Source organism: Papio anubis, chromosome 5 (genome assembly GCF_008728515.1).
Source record: "Papio anubis isolate 15944 chromosome 5, Panubis1.0, whole genome shotgun sequence".
NCBI lineage: Eukaryota > Metazoa > Chordata > Mammalia > Primates > Cercopithecidae > Papio > Papio anubis.
The window spans coordinates 9,166,654-9,193,105 of NC_044980.1; positions in this window are offsets into that span (position 1 = coordinate 9,166,654).

Here is a 26,452-nt window from a genome sequence, read left to right on the forward strand (position 1 = left end):
TAGTTTTGCTGAAAAACTTGCTTTTCACAATATACCTCAAACCTGTCAGCAATAATTACCTGAGAATCAGAAAGGTGACATTTTAAATTTTAGTGACACATTAATGAACAAGATAATCCTCTTGACAGATACAGAGCAAGATTCACCACAGGAAGCAAAGCAAGGGCTCCTCAGATCAAAATGTAAGCCATATAACTGGCCTTGGCAGGCCCAGCGCGCAACAAAGTTGCATTTCAGATCATCGCAGCCCTTTCAGACCCCTGGCAGCCACTGACATGTTTGCTACTTTTATTTTCCCTGGAAGATGTTTGGCAGACTCCTCATCTCAGAAGATTCGTGCCTTTGTCTCAGAGTCAAGGGTTAATAGGACCCTTAATTGTGGTCTCAGTTATAATAAGGTCCTGCCTTTTTAAAAAGAAATGCCTTCTACAAGCTTAATAATTGGTCTTCCCATTTGAGATGATATAATCTCCAAGTCAAAGTACAAAGTTAGAACATGAAGGGAAATGGACAGGACCCTGTACCCAGACACTGTCTGTGGCATCTGTGGCTGGTCCCAAAGCCAGTGAGAGGGAAGTGGGTGCTGGGATCAGTGCTCCCAGGTGGCTGTCCCCAGACCCCTTCAGGGTCCTCCTGGTGGCCAGGGCCCCTGCAGACAGCTTGAGCAGTAACTAAGCTCAGGGGTGCTGGTAAGAGCTGAATTTTATCCCTGAAAAACTCATATGTTGAGGTTTTATCCCCTAGCACCTCAGAATGTGACCTCATTTGGAAATAGGGTGATTATAGATGTAATTAGTTGAGATGAGGTCATTAGGTGGGCCTGAATCCAGTACATCTGGTGTCCTTCCAAAAAGGGACGATTTGGACACAGAGACACACACAGCAGGGAGAATGCCGTGTGAAGGCAGCAGAGGTCAGGCTGCTGTGTCTGCAAGCCACGGAATACCAAAGACAGCCAGAGAAACACCAGAAGCTGCGGAGGCCTGGGACAGTCTCCCTCCAGTCCTCAGAAGGAAGACAACCTTCTGACACCCTGACCTTGAACCTCCAGCCTCCAGAATCATGAAACAATAATTTTCTGTGGTTTAAGCCCCCAGCGTGGGTTGCTTTGTAAACATGATGTAAATTCCCAATAACCAGCCAGGTCGCCATCAGTACTAACCTTCAGCCTCACGTGAACGAGACTCTTCTTAAACTTACAGCACATTCTTTTTCTTTAGTCTACTCTGCCAACCCACCTGCTCTTCTAATATTCTGAATCTTCTCATTTCATTTTCTACAACATTAATTTATATTTCAGCTAAGGTACTATGGTGCCTGAATGCCAAATAAAAAGAAAAATGAGTGATCCTGAAATATAACATTTTCTTGACTTGAGGTCATAGGTTTATAAAGCATTCTGATTCTAGAGAATCAAAAGGAAAAACTACAGAAAACAAGGAAGTGAGGGAAAATGTAAGGAAATTATAAACGAGTGGCTTCTTCACCAACTGATCCTCATTAAAAGGGAATATTGAGCTGCCATCGATTGATGGTTCTGTTAAAATTCAAAACAGTGGTTCTCAAAATACAGCCCCCAGACCTATGTGGTCTGGGAGAGGTTCTCAAAATGTGGTCCCCAAAGTCCTGTGGCTTTGTCATCTGCACCTGCACATCCATCTTTCCCCAACCATGCTCTCCAGAAAGCCATTTCCATCAATAGCCAATTCTCAGGCTCCTCCCCAACCCTACTAAATCAGCACAGTGGGATCCTGTACCTGTGTTAGGACAAGTCTTCTGGGTATTTGCACTAAATGAGAGAAACACTCCTCTTCTCAGAGCAAGGAGGCAACGTGATTCCACCTGACGGCAAATTCAGCCAACAGTCACTACCCCAGGGTACTATGTTCAAAAGGATTCTGAAGCAGATTTTAAAATGAAGAATCTCTTGGGCAAGAAAGAGAAGGGAACTATGGCCGGCAAACCACCTATTGGTCATCTGGGAGTCTCAAGCTTAAAAACCAACACCAATTTTTTTTTCCTACTTATCAGTGGTTCCAAATAAATCAGTGCTTCCAAAGTGCTAGGTGCCATCTTAGCAAATAAAAACCTCCCAAATTTCTGAAGTGACTTGGACCCTAGGTATACTGACATAAAAGTGAAAAGAATAAAAAAGTTTGCTTTCAGTTCTAAGACAAAACTTGAAATAAAATAAGAACATGGTAGCACTGCTCTTTCTTCCACTAAACAGATATTGCTCCCTCTCCTCCCCATACCTGGCTCTCTTTCAGGATGGTGCTATTGTAGTGACGAGATACAGGAAATTGGGCTGGGTTTTGCCTAATTCAAGAAAACAAGCAACACACAAAACTTAAACTTAGAAGATAATCGAATTTGCAAGTGATTGTTTACATTACACTTAGATGATGAAGGTTTCTCTTCACTTTTAAAAGGATTTTAAGAGTTCTTTAAAAGACTATGCTCCCCTGAGACATTCCATACCTGACTTGATTTATTTAACTATTGCTTTCCACCTGAGCCCCTGGAAGCCAAGGACTGCAGCTGAGTCTGCCCACCCTCCAGCCCCTTCTTCCACCCAGCCCCCACCAGCTCTCCCTGCCGGATGATGTGGAACCTGTCAGCGTATCCCTTTTTTTGTTTTTGAGTTGGTTTTTGTTTGTTTGTTTGTTTTTTTGGCGTAATTGAAGTATACCAAATAAAAACTATATACATTGAAGAAGAACAACTTGATGTTTTGATGCACATACACATTGTGAAATAATCACCACAATCAGGCTAACTACCATATCCATCAACTCACAGGGTGACCATTTTGAGGGGTATGTGTTTGTGTGTGCGAGAGTGTGTGTTCCAGTCGAGAAGACTTAAGAAGCTGTTCCGTGCTCAGTGCCTGCCTTCTTAGCAAATCTCAAGTATTTCAGCGTTGTTAACTATAGTCACGCTGCTGCATCTTAGATCTCCAGAATTTATTCATCCCGCAGAAATGAAACTTTGTACCCTTTGAGCAACATCTCCCCATTTCCCCTAGTCCCAGCCCCTGCAACCACCCTTCCACTCTCAGCTTCTGTGAGTTTCACTATTTTAGCTCCTACATGTAAGTGAGATCATGCAGCATTTGTCTTTCTGTGCCTGCTTTATTGCACTTAACCTAATGCCCTTCAGATTCATCCATGTTGTCATGGCAGTATTTCCCTTTTTCAAAAGACTGAATAATATTCTGTTGTGTATACATACTACATTTCTTTTTTTGAGACAAACTCTCACCCTGTCACCCAGGCTGGAGTGCAGTGGCGTGATCTCAGCTCACTGCAAACTCCGCCACCCGGGTTCAAGCAATATTCCTGCCTCAGCTTCCCAAGAAGCTGGGATTACAGGCATGCACCACCATGCCCGGCTAATTTTTGTATTTTTAGTAGAGACAGTGTTTCTCCATGTTGGCCAGGCCTGTCTCGAACTCCTGGCCTCAAGTGATCTGCCCACCTCAGCCTCCCAAAGTGCTGGGATTACAGGCCTGAGCCACCCCACCCAGTCATACTATATTTTCTGTATCCATTCATCCATCGGTGGACATTTAGGTTGTTTTGACATTTGAAAGTGCTTTCCTTTGTCCCTGCCCCTGCTTCTCCTATTGCGACAGATATTTGACCTACCTCCTCCATACCCAGGTGACCTCTTCCCATCCTCTGTGCCCTGCTGTGTCCCTTCACCTATCCAAATCCTTTCCGGTTCAACCCAGACTTGGATGGAGGGGCCTCTTCTCTGAACTTCCAGTAACTTTCTAGGGTCTGATGTCACTTGCCCTGAAGTCACATACTTTGCCCTATGGCTTCGCTATCTGCACCTGCACATCTATCTTTCCCCAACACACTCTCCAGAAAGCCATTTCCATCATATGCCCCACAGCAGCAATGCAATGATTCAACAGATTCATTGCATGAATAGATTCATTCTCGGGGGATTGCAGTAAGTTCGTTCCTCTCATTTTCCTTTTGGGAGCTTTGCATACATATATCAGTCTCCACTTGAAATAAGTGAATTTCTTACCTTTTAAGGGTCACTGCTGGCCTCAGGGAAGCACTCAGAGTGATCAGGCTACCAGATAATCGACATGATTATTTGGAGAGGTTGTGTGACGTGCACAGACTAGAAAGCTAGAAAATCCAATTATGTCACTCTCCTGCCCCTAATGAACTGTGAGGTCTGGGGTATTGTGGTTCTTCTCTGGCCTGTGCTTTGACCACAGTTTCTCTCGATTCTTGGTAGTAAACCATATGAGGATCAGCTAAAACAGCTTAAAGCATCAGCAACGTCAGCATATTCTGAAGAGTATTATTAATCCTTTGCCCTGTCCTCCTAAAATATTCCTCTGATCCTTATATTTTCTAGTACAAATGACAGGAGGCATCTCTGTCTTATTTATAGCTCTAAATAAATTGGTATGAGCATCAACCAAACATATTTATTTTATTTCCCAAGAAATATACCCCCAGAAAATGTCAAGGAAATGATCTTTGAAAAATGCACATCCAAATGCAATATGAAATATTTAAGGGAATCGCTGTGCTCTTGGCTTCCATTTTCTGTTAGATTATTCTACAGGCTCTTGTAAAAGTCAAGTCACTGCTTTTAAAGGCAGAATGTGGCCGCGAGTTAAGAAAAGCCTTCAAAGCCCCTGGGTTCTTGATTTCGCTTTTACTTTCAGCATTTTGCCTTGAATGAACGACCTCAAATACCTTAGATATTCAAAAATTGATGAATGGTACTTAGCAAGGTAAAACTCACATAAAGATGATGATAACTAAGTCAGCCACTGGTGGCCTGAAAATTTATGGTAGCATTTGCTGCTTCTTGTGGAGGCATCTCTTCATGACACTTTCAGTGGGCTCTTCCCATCCATCCACCATCCCAAAATCCTCTGCAATTGAAGGAATATCTCCCACACTGGCCTGTGGTGTTAAACCAGCAAATCACATTGGGTCAGCAAAAAAGAACTCAAGAATAGAAGTTTATTCTTTAAATATCCCCCTAAATCCATTCAGTTGAGTTGGCTGGGGAGCAAATACTCACATAGATTAATGCATTTAATCCTCCAACAACTCTGTAAGCAAGTACTATCTTGCCTCCATTCCAACATAAATAAATGGAAGCAGAGAGAGTTGGAATAATTGGCTCAGCAGTCACATAGCCAGGAAGTGGCCAAGCCAGAGTGGGACTCAGCTGGCCCCAGGGCCTGGGTGTCCAGGCCCCATGCTACACTGTCCCCACCAATATGGTCACTCCACATGTGCTGATATGAAAATTTTGGTGAAGTGAAGGTTATCAAATTCACTAGTAAATTGCGTTGGTACAAATGGCTATGGCCTAGAGAAGAAGGGTAAAGCCCGTAAGAAATGAAGACTTGCTCAGGATCTATAAAAGTGACCCAGGGGATGAGAGCCCCCAGGAAAACATGGCAAGGCCAAATCCTGTTGTCTAAGCAGGCAAGGGAGGCCTCTACAGACAAACCTGAAGAAAGATCCACTGCTCAGGCAGCACCCTGTCACAGCTCTGGGATGGCCAGTTGGGGGCTGCGATGAAGGACAAGCCTGGACAACAGTTTTGGACAGCTGTAGACAGTCTAAATCCAACATACATATAGCTACCTCGACAGACGGTCTCTGGTTAGGTGGTTAACTGAGGCTCCTATGCCAAGACCTTTCACGCTGGCTTATCATCGGACCACTGAAGTCAATATCTCTGCACTCACTAGCTATCGGCCTTGAGAAAATTTAGAACTTCTTGGGGCCACAGTTTCCTTATCTGAAAGATGGGGCTAAGAAGACAGCTCCACTGGATTATTACGAGGAGTAGATGAGACAACCCAGAAAAGGGATCTTATTAGCATAAGGTACTTGGAACAGTGATGTGCCCCACAAAACAGCTGCTGCTGTTAGCCCTGAGGTCACCTACAGCAGCAAAGGGAGCTGCAGGCAGAGCCTCCACTCACCCTTTACCATCTTTTGTTAACTGCCTTGTCTAGACTTCACTTTTAAATACTCCAGATATACAGTGTCATATGAAGTGTGCTGCAGGCATCCTCACTGAGAATTCAGAGCCCGTGTAGACCCTGAGGTTCCAGTCAGGAGCCCAGACATGGGGCAGCTACTATGAGCACTCTTGTTATTTAAAAAGCTTTATTGAATATCAAAAATGGTTTCATATCAGAAACATCAGAAATGAGCTATAATTGGTGACATTAAAGATATTCGAACCATATGGTGTGTTAGTCCATTTTGGCTACCATAACTACCATAACAACATACCTTAGACTGGGTAATTTATAAACAACAGAAATTTATTGCTCACAGTTCTAGAGGCTGGGAAGTTCAAGATCAAGATGCTGGCAGATTCAGTGTCTGGTGAGGGCCTGTCTGGCATAATCGGTTGCTACAGAAAAGGTCAAATAGCTTCCTCAGGCCTCTTTTATAAGAGCATGCCTCCCATCCATGAGAGCTCCACCCTCAGGACCTCATCACTTCCCAAGGGCCCCACCTGTTGCTCCTACTGCATTTGAGATCAGGTTTCAACATGTTAATTCCGGGGAGAGGACATCAACAGTCAAACCGTAGCATAAGGATTCGTTAAAATATTCAAGAAATCTTCCCTACCCTTTGCAAGAAGAATCTAATGATGCCCAGACCCTTTTCCTCAGTGGAGATGTGTTATATAGCCTTCTAAAATAGCCTAATAGGCTACTATATAAGGACTTTAGGTCCTTAAACTTGGAGGATCTTGTATGCCTGATGCCAGCTCTAGGGGTGACAGGATCTGCTTTCACAGCCTTGGCACTACCTTCTGGCTCCCTCTGTTCAGCGGAACTCTGAGCACCTAAGAGACAAGGAGCTGGACTTCATTAAGCTTACAGCACAGGTTGATGAGCACTTTGGGGCCTGCCAGCAAATTAATGCTCCTTTAATAAGTGTTTTTTTGTGGTTGAAGCTGCTTTGAGAGTTGCTGTCATAAAAATTGAGGAGCAAAGAGTCAAGGGACGAGCCAGCCTTCACCTGCTTCAAACTTCCTTAGCTGCTTCTTGAACCTACCAAAAAGAAACCAAGTTGTGTACGTGACCAAATTGGCTTGGGTACGTGACCAATTGACTTTTTCAGTGTGCCCATGCCTTAAGCTTTAGAAAGGAAGATGCAACGCAAGTTTCCTCTGCTCCGTAGTAGCCTCTCAGGCTAAAGACAGCTGTAGCTACCCCCACGGAGTAGCAGGCAAAAGCCATCAAGGTCAGGAGATCACAGTCAAGGTCATATCATGAGGAGGTGGACAGGAAGAGAAAAGATTCAAGTAAGTAGTTGTTTCTCCCTGTTTGCCCTGAACATTAAGCGGCCAACATGAAATAAGTTCTTTTTCTCTCCCCACAGCAAATATAATCCAAAATCCCCATTAGAGGCAAATAGGAGTATCTGAATTCAGACTTCCAGGTCCCTGGTTTGGAGAAGGGCAGCATGGGTCTTCACCAAAATCCAGCTTCGGGATTTCCTGGACTTTAAGGATGCTTGCTTCAACCAAATCCCCTGGGTGGCCCCCTTATATTGAAGAACCTGTCTTTGACTCCATCCTGACCTGCTCTCCTTATACTGGGAAGTGTGTATATAAACGTACCATTTCATGAAAATAGCATGTGTCACCAAATGAGGGTTCCAGAGAGTCAGCATCGTGCATTCATCCAAGAACATTGGACTGAGAAACCCTGGCCACCATCTGCCAGAAACCTGAGACCAAGAGCTCATGGAAAACAGAAACTGCTGCTCTGTTCAGCCTCTGTAAAGTGCTCAGTAATGCCAACTGTTCAACAGGCTCAGAAGACTATGACATGGGGTACAGACACAGGTGAGGACATCTCTGTCATTTGAGCATTTTTCCAAATCCCAAATCCTGAGCAGAAGTGCGGAGCTGAACGTGCATAACGTGCATGTCAGTTGATCAGGAGGAAAATGCACTTCCTCTGTTTAGATTCTCTGAAAATGACCTCAAAAGACATGAGCTTAGTTAGAGCTCAGCGATGCTCATTGCCACAGCAAGAAAGCTCAGACTCAGTGCAGCAGCTTAACAGCAAGAAGTCTCTTTGTTCATGGAGTCTGGTGGGCCAGCGGTGCTCCTGCATCCTGCAGCCACATGTACCATCTGGGGCAAGTGTCGGGTGAGGTTGCCACAGCCAGAGAAGAGAGGACGAGAGGGTCACTCGGGACGGTTTTAAGAGCTGGGCTTAATCACTTTTGCCCACACCTCTGGCGCGCCCCATCACTCATCCTGCCTGTAAGGAAGCCTGGGAAATGTGGGGGATCCCACAGGTAAGCGGGGAACCCACGGGTAAGCAGGAAGATGTTATAGTCTCTACCCCAAGAGGTAAGCTGCTCTGGATGCGATGTGTGTACAGGACCTGTCACAAAGCCCTGAGCCCCAAATCCTCTTCCCTGCTCACATCCTCACCTGCCAGAGATTCCTTCTCTGTAGGATAAGAGACATCTGGGAATTCATGATACTCCTTCTGGACTAGACATGCCACCTGGAATGGACAAAACCTGTTTTCATAATTAATACCATTTCAAGGTGCTGGCATGTGAGCAGGAATGATAGAAGTCTAGAAATTCCTCATGGCCAATGTCAGAGTCCAGGAGGTATAGGTGAGTTATGAAAGTCAAGAAGAGGTAGACTGAGAGCAGAAAATGAGTATGAGCCCCAGTCAGGGTCAAGAAAAGGAATGAGCTGCTAAGCCCTCAGGGTGGCGGCAGGTGGTGGAGAAATGGCAAGAAGCTGTGGGAGGTGAGCACAGGGCCAGGAGCAGGGAAGAAGCAACAGAAGCGAGAAGCAGCACAAGGTGGCCAGAGGCACAGGAAGAAGGGGCCACCTGCTGATCTGAGCAGAGGTCCTTGAGCATCATTACTGAGGACCCAATGGAGGACTCCGGAGGACCATGGGTGAATGGAAGGTGAGGGAGGCAGGGGATGGGGCTACTTGTGCCTCCAACCAGAAATTGAGAGACCCCCAAGTATGTGGGCTCTACTCGAACTCCTCTGACCTCCCACAAGCTGAGCCCTGCCCACTGAGGCCAAAAAGCCAGTCCACACCCCACTGCCTTCCCTGGTCTCCATGAATTTGACCCTTTTTTTGCCCAAAAGAAAAATAATAATAACTTACCAGAATCCTCCTTCTTAGCTAGTTCCTGCGTTCCTGGTTCTGGCCTGGTCCACCCTCTGTTCTGGTATCATCCACAACCTGCCATGAGAGTGAGGTTTATTTTATTTATTTGTTTGTTTGTTTATTTATTTATATTTGATTGCCTAGGGTACGGGTCTTAAGCCTGACCTTTCCAAAAACGTTCCTTTCCTCAGTCCGGGATCTTGAATTTTTCTTAAACCACTTCAAGAAAGTGGTCTGTTTCCTGTTCTGCCTATATTACTATACATATTAAAGACAGTCCTGATTCTCAGCATGAGAACATTTATCTCTATAGGTCACCTTTTCACAAAGGTTAAAGCAATTGAAAGAAGCCTTTTCCTTGATATCAAAGCCATAGACTTAGATGATTTTTTAAGCCTAAGAAAGCCCATTCTAAAAAATAAAATAAAATAAAAATACAAAAGAAGCATTTCCTAAAAAGAAAAATACCTGCTGATTTTTCTTAGCCCAGAAAATTATTAGTTCACAAGGTGAATTTCCCCATGAATAAACTCAAACATGGATGGGGAAGTAAATCATTTGACTATCTACACTTTTTTCTTTGTGACAGTCATCTTGTTGAAAAAGGCCATTATTTTTTGTGCTAACGGAAGTGCCTTGCTAGGTAAAATGTATACACTATCTAAAATATATAGAAAGATTCATCTTTCCAGTGCATTTACTTCTGTTAGCTAATAAATTCCAGCAGAAGTGCTCCAAATTACATTACAGGTATAAATACCAGCATGTCAATGGTGTGACTATTAAGAAACATGACTTGAGTTCACCCTTCAATGACCTTGACATTATCTTGGTCCCTCCTGCCTGCATCTACTACGCCAAATAAACCACCACTTGGTAACCACATGTTCCACAGTTTCTATCTTTTTTTTTCCTACACTATATGTTTTTTAAAATGTTTTTTAAAAGCAGTCCTCTTTTATTTTGGAAATTGTGTCCATCAGAGCTACAGCCAGGTCTGGTATCAGCTCTCCCTGCCTGCAGCCATCCCACCGGGCACGTGCCCATTGCTATAACAGCTGTTAAGTGACTGGAACAGACCTCCGGCTACAGCTGCTTTAGCACCCATTTCCGCCCTCTGCTCCCCTCTTCTCCTTGATCCCGTCCAGCCTGGCTTCCACATCCAGTGCTCCACTTGGACGGCTCATTCAAGATCACCAGGGACCTTCATGTCCTCACAGGCATGGGAGGTTTGGAGTCATTATCCTGAACAACAGCCAGCGGCAGGACAGTGCATCTCACTCCCTCTTTCTCCAACTTACTCTTACTTTCTTGGATGCCACCTCCCTCTGGTTTGGCTTCTGCCACTCCAGCCCCTCCTCTGGAAGCTCCTCCCGCAAACCTGTCCTTGAACGTTTTGTTTCTCAGAGCTCTTCTCTTCCGCCTCCCCTACACAGCCTTATCAACCGTGACTCTCAATCAATCATCTCTTGGGGTCAGTAAACAAATCTGAGTGAATGTCCCTCAGGAAGCTCAAACTCTGTGTCCAAAATGGTACTCGACATCATTCTGCAATATTATTCACATTCTTCCAGCTGCTACTGAAGAAGCCAGCACCCTGTCTAGTGCACCCTGGAAATGGTACCCAAAACGTTTGACTTGCCCAGGCAAAAATGTGAACATCTTCCTTGCCTCCTATTTCGCTTCAAGTAAGTGCCCTGCATTCTGCCTCTTCAGCATATGGGTTTGCTTTGGCCACTGCCATCCTCACCACGCTGCTCTGACGGCCTCTCTTGCCCCTCCCAGCCCATCAGCCTCAATGACCTCCATGCCCTAGTTGGTTTTCCTCCAATCTCACCTCAACGCTGCAGCTGGACTGAACTTCCCAGAACTTAAATCTGATCTGTCACTCCACTGCTTTAAGACTTTTAAAGTCTTCAATATTTTTTAGGGTCTTTAGGATGAAATCTGAACTCTTAACTAACCCAGGCACTCCCAGTAGAGGGCCCTGTCTACTTCTGTAGCCTCATCTCTCTGCTCTTCTCCTGGCATCTCTGATGTGCAGGACCACGCCCCACTACCCTCTCGCTCTCCTCCAAATTTTACACAAGCTGCTCCATCTGCCTCAAACAATGCTGCTCGCTCTGCACCCCGTCTCCTGACACACACTCATTCAGGTGCACCCATGTGACCATCTCCCACTACCCTTCCAGTTGTGGTTGAAGAAATATTTCACTTTGGAAGAACTTTCCTGACCTCATGGCTGAGACGGGTCTTCCTGTGGTGGGTTCCCTGGGCACCTTTGCTCCCCCATCAACATAATCATCATACCCTAATTTTTTCCTGAATTGTATTTTTTTCACACTAAACCTTAAGAACTACTTTAGCTACAGAGCTACTTTGATTCATTCCCCACTATATCTCCGGGACAAAACAGACACTGGCTAAGAGTAGGCACTAAATAAATATTGAACAAATATAAGAAGGAATGAATGAAAAGGGCGATTAAATCTCACCTCCTCCATAAAGCCTGACACGTTACTTCAGCCCACACGAGGGTCTCTCCAGCCTAACACCATCAGTATTTTGAGCAGGACAATTGTTTGTTTTGGAAGCCTGTCCTGTGCATTGCAGGATGTTTAACAGCATCCTTCAATACCAGCAGCACAAGCCTCCCTGCAAGTTGTGGCAATCAGAAGTATTTCCAGATGGTGAGCCATGAGATGTGAGAACCACTGGCCCTCACTGGCCCCCTCCCTTCTCTGACCCTCTTTACTGCCCCTTGCAGTCATCACCATCCGTTATCACATGGTTTTTCTTTGCCGGAGCCATGTACAAGTAGTCTTGTCACCCCAAAAGAAGAAAATCCTCCTTGAAAACAGGGTTCTGTCCTCTTGGCATCCCCTGTAACACCTCATGCAGGACTGATTGTAGCCAACAGGATTGGCATGTGTGGCCCTCTGTCGAAAGGAGGGGACAACAAGATGGCCACGTTGTAGGTGAAATTCTGACTCTCCAGCCTAAGTCTATCCTTTCTATCCAAATATCCTTAACATCTCAACACTGGAAAACAGCCTTATCAGCAAGCTGCTACTGAAGTCTTGATCGAATACAGTGCTGTTCTGCGTGCTTCGTAAAGAGGATTTAAAACATTGCAGAGTGAATAATCTCTTCATCTGGAATTCATTAAACTCTCATTTTCTAAAAATTCAACAAAGTCAGCTGAACCCTTAGCAAGCTGCCCACGCCTCAGTGGTCACTCACTTGAAATGCGGCTTCCTCCCGGTAACTCAGTTTCACCACCTGGCACATTCAGGACATAACCAAAGGAACTAAAGCCAATTTGCCCTTGACCCTGTAGCATGACCTCTGACTTCCCTTAAACTATCTTAGATGTCTCTCGTGCTCTTTAAATAAATTATGATGATAATTAATATCAGCCCAAAAAATCAATGGTTAAAAATTAATTATTTTTATTAAATATTTAGCAAGTGTTCATGTACTAAAGGCAATTTAGCATTGTAGTGGTCCTTAAAAAGAATCCAAACATGCCATTTCCTATCATTAGAAAAATACATTTGTATTTAGAAAATCTCTTGATAAATAAATGTGCACACAGTAAAAACAGAGAGGGAAAAAACACAGTTTACGCTTATCATGTGCATAGTCTCAAACCTACAATAAGTCAGTAAGTTCAACAAAGCCTTTTCCGTGAGTTCAGCCACGCAGAAAGAACACCTCCCAAAGTCATTACTCTGCTCTGAGCCTGTTTCTGCCACAGTCACCCTGTGTGCTTGAGAACATTTTCCTGTACATCTCCCTGGCCCTCAGTTTACTCATGTTTAAAATGGGGAGAAAGGGCCAGGCACAACAGCTCATGCCTATAATCCCAGCACTGTGGGAGGCCAAGGCAGGAGGATCACTTGAGCCTAGGAGTTCAAGACCAGCCTGGGCAACATAGGGAGACTCCATCTCCACAAAAAAATAATAATTATTAAAAAATCAGCTGGACATGGTGGTGCATGCCTGGGGTCCCAGCCACTTGGGAGGTTGAGGCAGGAGGATCACTTGAGCCAAAGAGTTGAAGCTACAGTGATCCATGATGTGCCACCGCACTCCAGCCAGGTAACAGAGCAAGACCCTGTCTCTGAAAATAAATAAATAAAATAAAATAAATAAAGTGAAGAGAAAAATTCCACATGAAAACCAAAGTCCCTTTTGGAACTAAAATTTCATAGTTTTAAGCAAATCCCATGACATTCTTAATTTAACTCCAAAATGACTTTTCTGCTCCTTATTAATTGACAAGTGACAAACATAAAATTGGTAAAATCATATCTACACTGTCCTGGAATTAAATGGCACAAAAGAAAAAGCCATGATTTTGGCATAGGGACAATTTTCCTGGACTCAGAAGTTAGCAATGAGGGGCTTACACAGAAATATTTACATAGCAGAAAGCTCCAGATCAGCAGACTTAAAAGAAAATATGCAGACATTCAGAAATAAAGGATGACAGAAAATAAGGTTTCAAGACAGAAGTAAGTAGTAACCGTGAAACTCAGAGAATATATCCCCAAGAAAGGACCTGGCACCATCTTTGTCGTTCTCTTTCATGTGGTCGTTCCAAATTCAGGAATTCACTTTGGTAAACCTTCTCTTGGAGGGTTTCCTCCCTTTCCCAACTCTCTCCAATGAGCATGGAAAATGACCACAGACAAACCTGAGCGTATGTATTATAGAAGCAAGAAGTAGAAAATGCACTAATGAGCCAACTGATGGATCAACTCCACATTTCTACAGTTATGAAAGCAGCGATATCAGTCGAGGCTCATATACAGGAAGCAGAAACCACTCTAGCTATTTTAAGCAGAACAAGACAATGCAGGGAACTAAGTACCTATAAAATTGTCAGAAGGGTTGGAAGAGTGAGCTGGGCCTCCAGGAATAACTCCCAGAACCAGGAGCCAAACTGACCCTCAGAGGCCAGTTAGAAATACAGGAGTTAAAAGTCCAGCCCTAGTACAACTCGCCACAGGGAATATTGGCTCCTCCTGCTCCCAGCTGGGGACAGAAATCACAATGCTGAGCTCCTCTGCCTTCAAACGAGCGATGCCCAAACACTGCACTGGCTGCCAACACTGCTGTGAAGTCCGCACCATCCAGCAGCTAAACCCTGTCATCTCCATGACCCTACTTGACAGCAGCAACAGCCAAAGCAGAAGAATGAGGGTCCCTCTGAACCCGCACTTCCAAATCTCAGCAAGCTGCCTCTGAAGGCTAGAACCCAATTCACATTCATAACCAGAGTTGCAAGGGAGACTGGTAATGTGACATTTAGCCTCTAGACTCTGCGGTACAGGAAAGCTCATTATCTAATGGAAAGAAGCTGGAATACACGTTGAGTTCCAGTCCACCATATCCACCAGAGTTGAGATGGAAGACAGAAGTAAAGTCCCCCATAAGATCCTAAAAACAGTAACAAAGCTACTGTTCAACAAATCTCAACCGAGTTATAAGACTTCTCCAGGTCGATTTTTATCACTTTACCTCAATGAAGACATAACATTTTGGGATCAATATTTTATAGATTTGCATATGCTATAAAAGTCTTAGCTCTTAAATACTCCCTGTACAATGTTTAAGTTATTTTCCATAAGATGAAGAAGTGATAAAATAGAGGGAAGTCTGTGACTTTATTCACTTACTTACATATTTACCAGCCTGCTATTAATATGAGATTCCAGGTGCTGGACCAGCCATGGAGATGCCAAGGAGGAGGACTCATGGGTTAAGATCACTGGCTTTAGCAGGAATCACGTCCAGTGTAAGTCCCATTTCTGCCACTTACCAGCTATGTGATCTTGGGCAAGTTCTTGACCTGTTCTATGACTCAGTTTATCCACTTATCAAGTAAGAATAATGATACACTCTTTAGGAGGCTGTCACCTGAGGGTTAACTGAGATAATATGTATTGCTTTTAGTACAGTGATTTGACCATATATTAGTCAGGGTTCTGCAGAGAAACAGAACCAACAGACTACATGTACAAATATATATACAGAGAGAGATTTATTTTAAGGAACTAGATGATGCAATTGTGGGAGCTGGCTAGTCCAAAATCTGCAGGATAGGGTGGGAAGCTGGAGATCCAGGAAAAAGCTGATCTGGCAGCTTGAGTCTGAAGGCAGTCTGGTGACAGATTCCCTCTTCCTCTGGGAGGTCTGTCTTTTCTCAAGATCTTCAGCTGATTGGATGAAGCCCATCCACATTATGGAGGGCAATCTGCTTTAATCTAGGTCTACTGATTTAAATGTTAATCACATCTAAAAGACAGCTTTACAGCAACATCCAGACTTATTTTGATCAAATATCCAGGTACCATGGCCCAGTCAAGTTAACACATAAAATTAACCTTCAGAGTCCATTAAGAGCATTCAGAAAATGATGCTGTTGTGATTAAGCTATAATCAAGGACTTGAAGGAGTTTGCGTCTGGTGCTAAAGATAGACAATCACAATGCCGTGTGATCAGTTCTATGAAACAGATGTTTGGGAGACCATGGGTATAGGCAACAGGGTGTATGTAGAAAGCAAAAATGCCAGGGAGGGTTCTGAGAGGTAGGAAAGAAGGCTTATGTTACAGGCTCTAGGGTGGCCTCTGCTGATGCAGATGTCTCAAGAGTAAGAAGAAAACCCTATGTGGACACCAGAAAGACCAAAGATGTCTAGTTCCCCCTCACCAGGCCTGAGCACATTAGGGTTCAGTGAAACTATATTCCTTAAATCGAGAGAGTCCCCCCTGGTCTAGGTGGGGGTGAGTATTCAAGGTAGCCACAGGCAGCAGAGGTGGTGATGAACAGTCAGAGTCATGGTCAGGAGGCGGTGAGGTCATGGTCAGGAAAAAAACCAGGGCATTAAGCCCAAGGGAAAGAACAGACACAAGACCACAAGCTTCCAGTCAGGAGATGGGAGAGGCAGCGTGGAAAATAAGGTGTGAGGACAGGAGAAGGGAAAGCTTAGAATTCAACTGCAAACGCAAGCTTGCACAAAACACCGCCCCGCCCCCGCTTCTCCACATTTCCAGCCATGGCATTTCTAGCCAGGTAGCACTAGAGCAGCAGTGGACATAAAGGACCATGTGGAAATGGACAAGTGGACTCACAGGCCCCTGGTGCCAGCAAATGATTGACCATTGTTGGTACTAGAGTTTCACCACTGAAAAAATCCATTTTCCAGTGCACCATGGAAGCATAAAGTCCAGAAGCCAACAGCCTTGTCATGACGCTTTGCCAAGGAGCCATCCTTTCCTAGCCGCCTTGACCCACAACACCTAAGGGCCACAGATGTCCTTATCTCCAGTCACTTCCTCCAGCCTGGTCCTTCCCAATGAGGTTAAGGTTCACATTCAAGCCAAACTTTCCAAACGCATTTCTTATATCCTTGAGCCATAAAAATGGAATGCTTGGTCCAGGTTACGTCCTGGGTGCTCAGAATGTTTTGCTGCCAACTATTTGGCCCAAGTCCCCAAGGCGTTCCTCCAGAGTGGAGATGCTAATAGGTTTTGAGCAAGTGAAAAACATTTGACAACAAACTGAAACTCGAACATATTGATATCTCCATTACTGACAGCAAGAGCCAGAGAGAGACAAGCGGCATTCATCTTGATTGGCATATGGCAACAATAGCCCAAAGCCTCCCAGTTCTCCCGCAGCCATGTGTGCCGCCAATTGCAAAAGGGAGAAGGATGACAAGCGGATGAAGTCTTTTGAGATTGTTTTCCAACATAAACTGATAAAAAGGCCCACTGGGCATTGATGTTAGAAAGACTCAAGATAGTGAAACCTAAAAAAAAGAGTCTAATGCAACCTCTTTTACCTAACGTCTCCTATATTTTTTACCCTTCTGCAAATTTTAGGTGGGTACGTGAATCATTTAAAGCCATTTCTGTCTTTTCTAAACTTCCAATTATACCACCCACAGCACCAAATGGAAGGGGAATTGTAATCAATTTTGTAACTAAATTCATGTAAAATAAATTCAGACCCAAAGGATCTGAGTAACAAAGCCATTTTATTCAACCAAGAAATCAGATTTTGACAGCCAAAGCTTTTTTTAAATTCGAATCTGTTTTCCAGAGAATTTATTCAAAATGCTTACCAGACATCACCAGGCACTGTAACAGAACTACAACTAACCCAGTGTTCTCATATGGGTATAATTGTAAAGGGAAATAACACATTAGATAGATGGTGACATGGGTTATTCTCCCAGCGTGGCCACCAAGGAGCTGTACATCCTGAAAAAGTCACTTCGTCTCTAAGCTTTGCTTCTGTACTTGTGAAATAAGGTGCTAAAGTTGATGCAATGATGACCCCTTTCTTTACCCCTCTTGTATGCTCACCCTTTAACAAGTAACTTGGTAATGTCCCCTACTCTGACCCTAGGCTCAGCCACGTGATTTTGGTCAATAGAATACAACAGAAACAACGCCCCAGTTCCTAGCCTAGGCTGAGTCCTTGCAGGTTTCTACTTGCTTTCTTGAGCCTCTGCCATTGCCATTGGAAAGACAACCCTGGGTCAGCTGCCTGAGCCCTGAGAAGGAAGAGAGACACGTAGAGCAAAGATGAGTCTCCCAGCTGAGACTCTCCAACCAAATCCAGTCAACTCTCATTCCACACCAGCAAATGCAGCAGAGATCATTAGAGCCACCCAGCTAAGCCATCCATGAAAATCACTAACTCAGGATGGATTGTTCTACAACAAAACCTAAGTGCACAGAACAATACCACCCACTCCAACTATCTTACTGGTGTGTTGGGAAGATCAACTGCAAATATGTACATAAAAGCACTTGAAAGACTGCAAATCTGCCTCTCAGCCATGAGGAAGACCACATGCTCTATAATCCATATGCCCTATTCCTGCATCTTGAGTGGTCTTTTCAGGTGGACACTCCATTCTAAAACTAACTTCCTTGGAGGCTCAATTTCTATATCATGCCTTATAAATATATTCTGCCTTTCTACTCAGTCCCTTTAGATTCTGGTAGACAGTATGATTAACTTATTCTTCTAACCCACCCCATCTCTTTCCCACCAAAAAAAAAAGAAATTGTTTAACATCTCCTTTGGCTTCATGTCCTGCAGAATCTAGGGCCACACAGTCTTCCTCCTCTTGGATCCACCTGCTTCCTGTACCCTCATCGGATGTTCTCCAGTCATGACTTAATCTAAGAGGGGACTCAAACATATGGTATATCATTATTACAAAAGTTCACAGCAAAATTAACTTTATGCCAGAGGAACTGTTTATGCTACTAATTGTCACTTAGATGGCTTATTGAATATTGGGTAGCTTAGTAAACAAACCCTTTCCCAAGGCTACTTAAACATATGCTTCTTCTTGCTTTGTGCTGGGATAAATGTAACCATAGTTAGCAGAGTAGAGAGTTGCTTTCCTTCAGAGTGGGCTAAGAACATGCTTGGAATGCTACCTTCCCTGGCACCCAATTTGGAGACAGGTAAGGGAAGGCTAATGGCTGTCCTGGGGTAAATTCTGTGCCCTTCATTGGTAAATTGTAGGAGTCCATGCCATGTCTAGCAAGAGTCACCTGAAGGAAAATTCGCAACCAAGGCACAGCCACCAGCGTAGAAACCACCAAGGTTGTTGTGGGAAGGAACAGCATATCCTACCACAGTTACAGACCACAGCCTGACCTGCTGCTAACTGAACCATGGGAGAAAGGGAATATCCAAGCAGCACTGGCACAGCTTACCACCTCTCCTAACTCGGCCTGTCTCCAGGATACAGGTATGGAGCTGTGGTCAATGGACAGCTTGAAAGACAGATGATCTCTGTCCTAGCTCCTTGGCTACAGGGGCCAACTACTTATTACCCCAAGAGGTAATACTCAAGCCCACCTAAAATAAGCCAAGCAATACCTGTGAAAGTCCATTGGTACCTGTGGGTGTCATTAGATAATATGGAGACTAGGAACATGAACCCTGAAGTAGCAAAAAAAGAATCAAAAGGAACACTTGACAAAGGAACAAAGACCCAGGACCCACAAGAAAGGCAGAATTTCTTTCAGCAAAAGAAAATACTTTAAGTGCTTTTAAGACTTTTCAATTATCAGTTCACAGGCATCTGCTGAGTGCCTGTTACAGGCCCATCACAAAGACTAGGAGGAATACAAAGAAAATCAAGATATACTATCTGCATCAGAAGATTATAAAACTGGTGTAAAATTTATTACTAAAACACAAGAAACAATAGCTAAGAATAACACAACGCAATATAATTATACCTCAGTTGTTCTCAATTTCCTGTGTAATTAAGAATCACTTAGGAGGCTTGAGATATATATATATATACTGAAGCCCAAGTACACCAAACCTCAAACAACAGGATCTTCAGGAGCCGGCTAGTGACCGCGGTGCACACCTGGTTAGGGGACCTGGGACACACACAGTGCTCTGAGAATTCAGAAGAGATGGCATCAGTGGAACATCCCGGACTACTTGGAAATAGCAGCTAGTCTAGACATCTAAACAGCGGCTAGTGCTGCCACAGGGAGAAGACTGACCCCTAAATCCAGCAAGCAAATGCTAGATCGTGGGCCTGGCACACTTAGTGTTACATTTTAAGATAATGTTAAAATTACTGAACTCCTGTTTTCCGAGGCTGGCCTTGAGACTTTCAGAAGATGATGTTCACGCAATTTGCCCATGGCTCAAACTAACAAGGTGTCAGATCACTAACAAGTGATCTGAAAGCTCCCGATCAGCTCAGAAAGAACGAGATTCCTAAAAAGCATTCAACTATTTCAAACTATTGCTTAAGGCTACCTGGCGGACTTTGTGCTGTCAAAGATCCCTTCCACCTCAAATAGAAAGCTCCCCAAAATACATTTCTATTCTGGTAAGTTATGATCAATAGGTGGGACCTGAGCAGTTTGATATCTTTCTGCCCTTGTGTGAGTCACTGTGTGGAAGTACAGATTAAATTAAATGATGAAAGTTGTATCAGATGATAAATGGGACCTCAAATAAGTACTCAGACAATACAAATGTACAATGGAAAATCCATATTTTAATGTCCTAAAAGAGGCATGGCACTCTGCTTCAAATGTATTTTTAAAATATGCATTCACCAAACAAATGCTGAGTGTTCCCCTGCGCTTAGCACAGTATCGGGTGCAGAGGACACAGTGGAGAGCAACCAGACAAGGTCTCGCCCTGTGGTCCAGCGACCTGGTGATTGGGACCTCACCCAAGTACTGAATGAGGAGGGAGGAGTGCCACTGGAAAGATGACGTGAAAATCATCCCAGAAAGCTAGATCTTTCAAATCCATGACACCTCTATTATTTCACTGTCTATGCCATCTTCCTTTTTCCTCCCAAATTACTTTCCAGAATAGCTGCTCTCACCTGCACCTCTCGCCAGCAGGACACAAAGAGGTCCCCATGTTCAAGTCAATGCCGATGCTTTCCAACTTCAAAACGTCTGACAGTTTGTGGTTATCTTGACTTAATTGGCATGTCTCTGATGGCTAACAAGATTGAGCATCTCTCCATATCCTGACAAGCATTTGGCTTTCCCCCTGCAAGTTGCCTACCCATGTCCTTTGCCGGTGTTTCTACTGGTTTCCTGCCTTTTATATTCTAGAAACTAATCCTTCCTTGGTTGTGTGACTTACAAACACCTTCTCCCATGGTATTAGTGCTGGCTGTGGTGTCCAGGGGAGGTACTCACTGCCCCTACCGGAAGGATTACACACACACCTGACCCGTTGATGAGAAGCTTGACCACGTGACTTGCTTTGGTCAATAAAAGGCCAGCAGAAGTGACGTGATTTTTTTTTTTAAGCGAAAGTGTTAAGGGCCATTTTCTAAAACCGCGGTGTAATTTAACTCAGAGAGAGGCTGCTCTTTCAGCCGGAATCCTGGAATGGAGACCCATGGAGCAGACTCAAGGCCAGCCCACAGCCACCTCAGCAGAACTCAGCCTTTATTACCATAAGCCATGGAAATTTTGGTGTTTCTTGTTACTACAGAAAAGCTGAACAATTGAAAGACATACTGGAAGTGAGGTGCCAACAATAATAAAACACAAAACACATGCATAGGCTTTAGGGCTGAGTGGCAGGTGGCAAGAAAATTGATATTAAAGGCTTTTTATGTAGTGGTGAAGCATATGAAGAAAACTATTGCCTGTGATAACTAGAAGGCAGAAAGTGTAACTAATAAACTTGTGGTTTCAGCAAAGAAATGGGAAAACAGAATGTGGATAACATTGGATATTTGCTAATGGCTGCATTTGACAAGGCACAGTAAGAAAAAAATAAGCTCATAAAAGAAATGGCCATTTTGCAAAAGGAATTCAAAGAGAGTTCAGAGAGGCCATAAATTTCAGGACTTGCAGGGCTAGAAAATGGAACTGTTTCTCATCTCCAATTGGCAAAAGATAAAACTGAGAAGGCCTTGAGCTATAAAGTCCAATTAAGATTCATCCTTGGGGCAAAGATAAAGTCAAGTAGCCTTGTCAGCCCATTGTTAGAGCTCTAATTGGGCAGAAAGGGGCAGAGGGGATGAAGTATTGTAAGTGAACTAACTCTTTGCCCTTCAGAAAAAGTGGAAATATGTGATGTCTTAAAATTAGTAATTCCATAAATAGCAACATAAGCATAGTATTCAGAAATACTATGTACTGAATACTGAGGTGTAATTGTTTCCCACTGCTGTGTAACAAATACCACAAACTTAGCTGCTTAAAGCAACATGTGCTTACTGCCTCACAGTTTCCACGGTCAGGGACTCGGCATGGGTTAACTGGGTCTTCCACTCAGGATCACATCAGGTTAAATCAAGGTGTCAGCCAGGGCTGTGATCCCATCTGACACTTGGGGTCTTCTTCCAAATTCACTTGTTGTTGGCAGAATTTAGTCCCTTTACAGTTGTAGAACTGAGGCCCTCAGCTCCCAGAATCTACCCAACACTCCTTATCATGTGGCCCTCTCCACAAAACGGCATTTTGTTTTCTAAAGATCTCTGTTGCTTTGAATATCTCTGGCTTCCCCTCTCTCTTATCTCTAGATCTTCTTTTTTTTTTTTTTTTTGAGACAGTCTTACTCTGTTGCCCAGGCTGGAGTGCAGTGGCATGATCTTGGCTCACTGCAACCTCTGGCCCCCAAGTTCAAGTGATTCTCATGCCTCAGCTCCCCAAGTAGCTGGGATTACAGGCGTGTGCCATCACATCCAGCTAATTTTTGTATTTTTAGTAGAGACAGGGTTTCGCCATGTTGGCCAGGCTAATCTTGAACTTCTGGCCTGAAGCAATCTACCCGCCTTGGCCCCCCAAAGTGCTGGGATTCCAGGTGTGAGCCACCACACCAAATCTAGAGCCTCTAGACCCTGTTTGAAAGGGCTCATCTGATTAGCTCAGGCCCACTCAGGATAACCTCTTTCAATTAACTTAAAGTCAACTGATTAGGAACCTTAATTATCTCTGCAAAATCCCTTTACCTTTTCTATATAATGAAACTTCGTCACAAAAGTGATATCCCAATCACATTGGCAAGTCCTACCCACACTCAAAGAGAGGGGATTAGATAGGCATGTCCACCATGCAGAGGAAATCCTGGGGCCATCTTAGAATTCTGTCTACCATGGAGGCAGTCACAGAATAAAAAATTTAAAGTGTTTTCCTCTGAGGAGTGAAACTGGTAAAGGCGAAAGGCAGAAGAAGAGCATAATCTGCATGATTAAAACTACCTATATTTTATATTTTTAAAACCACCTACAAATATCATCTTGATAGAAATTTATCTTGATTTTAATAAGCTATTTTATATAGACCACAAAAAATAGCATGAGCAAAGAAATAAAAATGCACTCTACATTAGAAAGCAATCAAAACAAATTTTCCCCTACAAAACGGACTAGCCCCATGAGGTAAGTAAAAACTTTTTTTAAATTTCTGATTCATATTCTCAAAAACAAGAAAAGATACATTCTTTAATCAAATGAAATGATTCTACATCAGAAGTATTGGTTTCAGATTTAAAATTACTTGCAATAAATTTAAAATGCAACAAAGTTAAGAACAGAAGATTAGACACTGTGATGAACCAAATAAGTCATTTAGAAGTTTCATGTGGGGAATTATAAAACTCAGGATATCAGATAAGGAGATAAGACTTACTTTAAATCTACATATAAAGGAATCTACTGAAGGAAAGAACAAAACAAAGTGAGAAATACAATATGTTATATCGCATGGCAAAGGTGAATCAGTGTTGTAGATGGAATTAAGGTTGCTACCCAGCTGACTTCAAAATAGAGAAATTAACCTGGATTATCCTGGTGGACCAAATGTAATCACAAAAGTTCTTAAAAGCAAAAGAGGGAGGCAGAAGAGGAAAATCCAGAGAGAAGCATCAGAGAAACGGAGAGAGCAAGAGGAACTCAGCCTGACTTTTCTGGCTTTGAAGATAGAGGAAGGGGCCATGAAGCAGGGAATGTGAGCATCTAGAAGCTGGAAAAAGCAATGAGACAGCTCCTCTAGAGCCTCTGGAAAGGAATGCAGCCCTTCCAAGACCTTGACCTGAACCCAGGAAGATCTGTGTTGAGCTTTAATGGCCAGAACTGTAAAATAATACGTTTGCATTGTCTTAAGTCACTAAGCTTATGATAATTGATCACAGCAGCAATAGAAAATGTAAGGGTTGAACATATTCAGGTGACTGACAGTTTTATATTCAAAGACAAAGTCTTACACCCATTTACTTGGGGAAAAAAATGATGCCTACAAATGAAAAGTGAAATCAGGCTGGCGTCAGATTTATCTCCCATAGCACTCATGGCAGAGGAAAATGAAACGTTATCCAGTTATGGGGAAGGAGGAGTGGATGGTGATCCAAAAACACTAAGTCCAAACAATTTGAAATTAGAAACAACAAAAAGACACTCTCAGGCATGCAGGAAAAGTATAAAGATTACCTATATTTTCTCAGATTTAAACAAATACGCAGAGGGAATAATCCGGTCATCCAATAAGTAAATAAAAATGCATGCACATATTCAACAAATATTTATTGAGACTCTCTTTCTCAAAAAATAGTATTAAGGGATACAGCCGCTGAGATGTCAACTGTCTCAGTAAGATCACACAGGTAAAATCTCAGCTCTCAAGGAGTGTATATGCTAGGTGGGACAGACAATCTATTAACAAGCAAATGAATAAACAAATAATACAATATCAGTTTGTGATAACTGCTAAAAAAAAAAAAAAAAAAAGTAAAGCAAGATAAGAGTGACAAGCCTGGAGGAAAAATATTTTTGATAGGAGTTTCTTAGAGTGTCTTTCAATGACATGATTCTTAAGCAGAGAACTTAAGTCACTGAGGAAATAAGCCATATAAAAAGTAGAATAAAAAAATTCCAGTGAAGCAACAAAATCTTTGAGGCTGAAACAAGCTTAGTATGTTTAATGGACAGCAAAATGTTCTATATGGCTACTTGGGCTTCCTCACTGTATGGTGGCTAGGTTCTAAGACCAAGCATCCCAAGAGAACCATGTGGACGCTATAGTGCCTTTTATAGCCTAACCTTGAAATTACATAGTCTTACTTCTGTTGTTGTCATGAGTCCACCCACATTTAAGAGGGAGGGAACATACACCCAGTTCTTCATAGGAGAAGTGTCAAGGACCTACTGTAAAAAAAACCATGAGGAACAGGAGCTATTTTTTGGCCATTTGGAGAAAATAGAGTTCTCCAAAGCATACTGAAGCAAAATGACATATCAAGGCCAAAAAATAAAGCAATGAGCGAAGACATCACAGAAAACGCTAATCAAAAAAAAAAAAAAAAAATAGCAAAAGAGATAATATGGTTGAAATAGAATACACGGGAAATAATTATAATTGGACAAGGAGAGTCCATTATATCAATGAAAGGCAAACCTTACAATAAAATTGTTGGTTTTTGCTGTGTAACCAACCATGCCAAAATTTAGCAGCTTAAACAATAGCCATTTATCTAGCTCAGTATTCTATGGGTTAGCAATTTGAGTTGAGCTCAACTGGGCAGACGTCATCATCTCAGCTGGGCTCCTTCTTCATGTGTGATCAGCTGCCATGGCTCTGCAACTGTGGTTGGATGACTGGGCCAACAGGGGCAGTAGTGGAAATGCGGCCACGTGGATCTCATCACCCAGTCTGCTGGCCAGTGCTTGCCTACCCAGCCGCTGCAATAGGAGTCCCAAGAGCAATGAAAGAACAAGCCCCGTGAGCAGGTGCTTTTCAAGCCTATGCTTCTATCATGTCTGCGCCCATGAACGTTTGTAAGTTAAGTAACTTAGCATCAAAATAAACCCCTAAAGCTAACAAAAGCACAAGAACAAACTGATAAAAATCACAACGATAACTTCATCTTTTTTTTTTTTTTTTTTGAGACAGAGTCTCGCTCTGTCACCCAGGCTGGAGTGCAGTGGCCGGATCTCAGCTCACTGCTAGCTCCTCCTCCCGGGCTTACGCCATTCTCCTGCCTCAGCCTCCCGAGTAGCTGGGACTACAGACGCCCGCCACCTCGAGCGGCTAGTTTTTTGTATTTTTTAGTAGAGACGGGGTTTCACCGTGTTAGCCAGGATGGTCTTGATCTCCTGACCTTGTGATCTGCCCATCTCGGCCTCCCAAAGTGCTGGGATTACAGGCGTGAGCCACCGCACCCAGCCTCGATAACTTCATCTTGAGTTCTCAATCTTTAGACAATAAGCAAATAAAGAATTAAGGTTCAAACAAATAATGAGGTCAACAAATATCCATTTTTTTCCATTCAGAATATGCATCATTTTTCAACATCCTTGGAACATTTACAAAAGTTGAGCATACCTTTAGGCCTTAAAGGAAAATTTTTAAAGGATGTTAGGGGGTTTAGAAAAAAAGAAAATCTTAATAAATCTAAAAAAATTGAAGTTACATAGGCCATATTCTGTCTAAATGCAATAAAACTAGAAATTAACAAAATTATAAGCAAGAAAATTCAAATCATTAGGAAATTAAAATGCCTTCCTAGATATATTTTGGGTCCTAATTATGGATGACTTAGAAAATAAAATAGTCACCAAATTATATGTCAAAAATATGACATGCTTTATGTTAGAAACCAGCAAACCTTTCCAGTAGAGGAAGTACATATTTTAGACTTTGTGGACCATAAGAACTGTCACACTGCCCAACACATACTGTGGTTATGCAGAAGTACACATACACAATACACGACAC